The sequence below is a fragment of the Polypterus senegalus genome, chromosome 1 (genome assembly GCF_016835505.1).
Source record: "Polypterus senegalus isolate Bchr_013 chromosome 1, ASM1683550v1, whole genome shotgun sequence".
Classification (NCBI taxonomy): Eukaryota; Metazoa; Chordata; class Cladistia; order Polypteriformes; family Polypteridae; genus Polypterus; species Polypterus senegalus.
The window spans coordinates 166,341,765-166,347,764 of record NC_053154.1 but is presented as its reverse complement, the minus strand read 5'-3'; the positions used below and the strand labels follow the sequence as shown (position 1 = coordinate 166,347,764).

Here is a 6,000-nt window from a genome sequence, read left to right as displayed (position 1 = left end):
TCTTTGTCTCATCAGACTAGAGAATTTTGTTTCTCATGGTCTGAGAGTCCTTCAGGTGCCTTTTGGCAAACTCCAGGCGGGCTGCCATGTGCCTTTTACTAAAGAGTGGCTTCTGTCTGGCCACTCTACCATACAGACCTGATTGGTCGATTGCTGCAGAGATGGTTTTCCTTCTGGAAGGTTCTCCTATCTCCATAGAGGACGTCTGGAGCTCTGACAGAGTGATCATCGCGTTCTTGGTCACCTCCCTCACTAAGGCCCTTCTCCCCTGATCGCTCAGTTTAGATGGCGGGCTAGCTCTAGGAAGAGTCCTGGTTGTTTCAAACTTCTTCCACTTATGGATGAGGCCACTGTGCTCATTGGGACCTTCTAAGCAGCAGAAATTTTTCTGTAACCTTCCCCAGATTTGTGCCTCGAGACAATCCTGTCTCGGAGGTCTACAGACAATTCCTTTGACTTCATGCTTGGTTTGTGCTCTGACATGAACTGTCAACTGTGGGACCTTACATAGACAGGTGTGTGCCTTTCCAAATCATGTCCAATCAACTGAATTTACCACAGGTGCACTCCAATTAAGCTGCAGAAACATCTCAAGGATGATCAGGGGAAACAGGATGCACCTGAGCTCAATTTTGAGCTTCATGGCAAAGGCTGTGAATGCTTATGTACATGTGATTTCTCAGATTTTTTATTTTGAATAAATTTCCAAAAACCTCAAGAAAATTTTTTTCACATTGTCATTATGGGGTGTTATGTGTAGAATTCTGAGGAGGAAAAAAATGAATTTAATCCATTTTGGAATAAGGCTGTAACTTAAAAAAATGTGGAAATAGTGATGCGCTGTGAATTAACTTTTTGGATGCACTGTATATCCAACAACAACATTTATTTATATAGCACATTTTCATACAAACAGTAGCTCAAAGTGCTTTACATATTAAAGAATAGAAAAATGAAAGACATAATTATAAAAAATAAATCAACATTAACATCGAATAAGAGTAAGGTTCAATGGCCAGGGGGGACAGAAAAACAGTAAAACAAGTCCTATATTGACATAACCTGAAAGGCTGCTCAGCAAGGAAGACGTCACTGTTTCAAAGCCGCCATTAAAAAGCAAACTGCAGTTTGCAATGGTACATTGGAATAAAGATCTTACTTTCTGAAGAAATCTCCTCTGGTCTAAAGAATTCAAGATCGTAATGTTTGGCAATAATAACCATAGTTCTGTTTGGAGGAAAATGGGTGAGGCTTGAAAGCCAAAGAACACTATCCCAACTACCAAGCATGGGGGTGGGAGCACCATGTTCGGGAAGTACTTGCTGCAGGAGGGACTGGTGTATTTCACAAAATTGATGGTATCATGAGGAATAAAAATTATGTTGATACACTGCAGCAACACCACAAGAGCTCAGCAAGGAAGCTGAAGCTCAGTTGCGAAAGGACAATGACCTTAAGCATACCTTCAAAGTTGTGACACAATGGATTAAGGACTACAAGGTCAAAGTATTGGAGTGGCCATCACAATGTCCTGACCTCAATCAGAATGAAAATTTGTGGGCAGAAATGAAAAAAGTGTGTGCAAGCAAGGAGGTTTATGAACTTGTCTTAGTTACACCAGTTTTGTCCAAAGGAATGGGGCAAAATTTCAGCTACCTATTTTAAGAAGCTTGTGGAAGGCTACCCAAAATGTCTGTCTCAAGTTAAACAAAGACAATGCTACCAAATATTAATGAAGTGTACGTAAACTTACGATGCACTGGAATTGTGATATAGATGATAAAATGTGAAATATTCTATGTATGAACATTGATGAAAAAAATTAAATAAATAAAATTTTGGCCTGCACAAAGTAGATGTCTATAGCTCATTTATACTTTACGCTCAGAACCCATACGCGCCCGCATCATGGCTGTCACGTGTTCTCAGTGTTCATTTGATGCGTCCTCTGAGCAGGTCCTCAGAAATTAACGAGACATGTGCACGAGTTGCAGTACCAGCAAAAAGTCAGGGGGCGCAGTGTGCTAAAAGTTGGAATGTGACATCAGAGTCTATGTTTACTATCTATGACAGAAAACCACTTTGTGGATCCTATGAGATCGGTGTGTGCACTTCAATATTTGATGGTTTGATGTGGTGAAGCAAAATGGCGACATACACATGTATTTGTGGTGCTTTTATAGTCAAGCGTCGCATATTCCCAATTGTAATGACACAATACATTTTAAAAGTCTTACATACTATCTTTTGTGCCGTCTTTTTATTTTTTTTTTGCAACTTCACAACTGAAACATAATGTACAGCGCTGTATTTGAGCCACTGAGGGAAAAAAAATGAAGGACATGGTGAAAACGTGTATTTTGTGATTAAAGTGGAAATTTCGGCTTTAATCTCGAAATGTCCACTTTAACCTCGTAGTTTACTTTATCATTAAAGAAGACCATCGTAAACGTCATCCCAGTTTTTAATCACTAAGGCAAGCAGCAGCAGATCACCACATAGAACACATTAAATGTATGATATTCCAACTCTCTGCACATTTAGAATCTTTAGATTTATACTTGATATCACTTTCCTGATGAAATGCATTAAATTGTGTATGTTACATTTTACAGATAAATTGTTAATTTCATTTAAATAATGAATACTGTTAATAACTACACACATGAGGGTGACATGGTGGCAGAGCGGTAGCACTGCTGTCTCGCAGGGAGTCATGTCGCTGGTATCCCCTGCTTGGGTTCCACACTATGCTCCAGTTTCCTTCCAAAGATATGCAGATTTGGGGATTTGATGGCGCTAAAACAACGCTAGTAAAATGACCTTGGGATGAGCTGAGGCCTCGTCCAGGGATTGTTTCTCACTCGTGCCTAATGCTTGCTGGAATGGACACATCCCTGGATTTAATCAATAAGCATCCTTTTCAGAGATATTGCGTTAAGGTGTCATCGGAATTTTATGGGTGTTCTAGGCAATTCACAACACACAGAAGCCGAACATGTTCTCACCGTGATAATATCTCGCACTACCACCTGGTGGATTCCTCGCAATTTATGCAAAGTATGCGTGCAAGTATAAACACTACAACGCTTGTGTAGCAGGAGCATCCATTGCAGCATGCGTCGCATGAAGTATAACCCCGGCCTTAAACTATATGCCAAATTTATAATTTGTTAGTATAAAATCAGTGCAGGGGTTAGTGAGTTTTAAAGAATTCACCCTAAGGGTATGTAAACTTCCGACTTGTTACATCTGTCCTTATTGTGCCTTACCTCACTGAAAGCTTTTCTGTCTTGGAAGTTATTCTGCTAAACCCCACCTTGCTTTATGGTGGAACTCCTTAAGAATGTTGACAGCTAATAACATACATATGCTTTGCAGTGTTTTACATATGAAGAAAGCTGCTTTTCAGATTTATAGAACTTCCACTAAGGAAGATGCAAACTATTAGATGTTATTAGCATGCATATAAAAATCTCAAGACTGTACTTTCAGTACTGCATATCCCACAGCTACCAATAGTGTTATTTTTCTTGTGATTTCTGTAGCTTATGCCTTAAGTTTGCTTTTGGGGCATTTGGAAATCAGTCCAACAATCTTGAACTATAAATGGCAAAGTTCCAAAGACATTCTACAAAAGAAACCAATAATCTGACTTGTGACAGACCTGCTGTGTTTAAAATGTTTAAATGCCCTTAATTTTGCTCCAATGATGAGCCAAAACAGGCTTAATTGAGTGACTTAACTCTTCAAAAACTTTCTCAAATATTGTTAGCAGGAAACAAGAAAAACTCGTGACAGACAAGTGCTCTAGGCAGAAAGAAAATACAGGAACTTCAATATGGCAAATAAAAAGTGCAGTATTGGTCACAACATATTAAAATAGAAAAAAAAAGAGATAAACATAAAAGTCAACAGTTTAGATGACTTAAAATTATTCATAATATCTTAAAGAAGGGTGAAAGTCAGTTATAAAAATAAAGACTTTGTACATGAAAAATCTTTTATTTAATGCAAATGCAAAGAAATGTTTTAATCCTGAATTTCAAGTATTACACTTCCAATAGTTTTTTCATTCTTTTTTAAAAAGAGACAGAGAGGGGTGAAAACACACACACACACACACACAACTACACACCCTTCTCAGCAGCTGTAATTGGCCACATGCAGAGCAAAGTGACCATTTGAATCAGCATTTGACTCTGCAGACTGTAAGAGTACAAGAAACTAATGAAAGCAACTGCAACAGAAAACATTTAGAGTTATTTCTAAAACAACTCAACTAATACGGACCGTATTGTTATTTTGGAACTTTTTTTTCCAATGAGAAGGATTACAACACCAACTTACTGGTAAGTTCTTTTGAAAGAAACAAAAACTGAAGGGAGATATCAAAATGAAAAGAAAACACTTGTGCAAATAACAAGAAATTACCTTGCAATGCATGTGCGACCTCAAAGTTGAAAAGGTTTGCCCCAGAATTTATACATTGTAAAGTATTAATGAAAACGTAAAGGATATATTATAGTTTTAAGCTGTAAATTACAGATGATGGATGCTTTAAAGACTTTGTGACCAAAAAAAAAAGAATGTAAGCAGACATCGCAGTAAAGCTTTAAAGATAAAAACTCATTTTTTATAGTGAATATAACTAACCTTTTGTCAAATTAGTATAAGTTATCAAAGTATTGTATTATAAGATGTAAATGTTTCTGAATTTCTATTAAATATTAACCTATTTTAACTGATTTTTTAATTGATTTAACTAAAGAGGCACAATTCATGATTCTTGCATAACAACAACTACACAAGAAACTTCAAATCTTTTTCAAGGGCATACTGGGTTCAGAAACAGACTGTTGCAAAGCTTAACTGAACTGCAGGATTTACAGACAGATAGGTGAGGAGATTTGCTCAACATTGTAAGCCCTGGAAAATATTCATAGTGTATGGAATATTCAACACAATGCCTTAGAGTGCAAGCTTACTGGGTGAGGAAGATTTCAATTAGATTTTTATTTTATGGAAGTTTAATCAGGGGTATTGCCTATTTTTCTTTTTATATTTATATATTATATATTTATATTAACCTCAGTATTCATCTTCAATACATATTTAATATAACTACCATCATCTGTCATGAAAACTCTTCCTAACTACTTTTAAAAATTACATGAAGATTGCGTATCACATTCAAGTGATGAGAGTTTTTTCAGCCTGGTATTTTCAGAAATGATATTGAGGATATTACTATTCCCTGCATTTTAAAACCTCATTTATGAACTTCAATAATATTTTAGACAGAGAGAAAAACAATTCAAGCTGTCTTTTACATGTTTACGATATGTGTTGTTGGTGAAAATACTTCCTTTTATTTATGGCCAAGTACAAATGTAGGAGAATTTTCAATGAACATTTAGGTATGTAAATCAGCATACAATTAAAGTGAGACTTGTATGTATGATACTTGCACACTGAAAAATGCTTTTTGGACTCCAACCAAACTGCTACGTTGACAATTCGTTTCCTACATGACATTATATTTTTACAGTGTTAGGAAATATGTGCTAACAGTTAAGATACTGCAAAATGGATTTTTAAAAGGAAGTAAGTTCAGTAGTCATTTTCCTTACCTTTAGATGCATCAGCCAAAACCTGATATTATTAACCTTTGTTGCAATTTAAAACTGGACAATCCACCCTACATGAGTTAAAGGAAAATAATTGTGCCACCCAAAAGATGAAAAAGAAAACACAAACTAATAATAACAGAAGGAAAAAAATAATAAAAGTAGTTCTCTGACATAAATACACAGTAAGAGTTCCAGAGTAAGAGATATTGAGGAGCATCAATGCAGCAGTCAAACTTTTAAATCTCAATAGTGTGGAAAGCAACAACTGACTGCCTTAATGGGATACCACTACAGTTACTGCAAAACAATATAAGTCATTATAGAAAGCTTCTTAATCAGGAGAATGGACATGAAGATTTCAAGCCAT

General features: G+C 36.2%; 2 protein-coding genes across 6 annotated transcripts in view; one reads left to right on the top strand and one right to left on the bottom strand.

Moving 5' to 3' along the window:
• Positions 1-6,000, bottom strand: part of gigyf2 (GRB10 interacting GYF protein 2) — a 343,857-nt gene that overhangs the window by 174,412 nt on the left and 163,445 nt on the right. The window lies entirely within an intron of this gene.
• kcnj13 (potassium inwardly rectifying channel subfamily J member 13) overlaps positions 4,200-6,000 on the top strand; it is a 37,346-nt gene continuing 35,545 nt past the window's right edge. The window contains exon 1 of the mRNA XM_039762276.1: positions 4,200-4,352. The gene's annotated coding sequence lies outside the window, so the exon portion shown is untranslated. The remainder of the gene's footprint in view (positions 4,353-6,000) is intronic.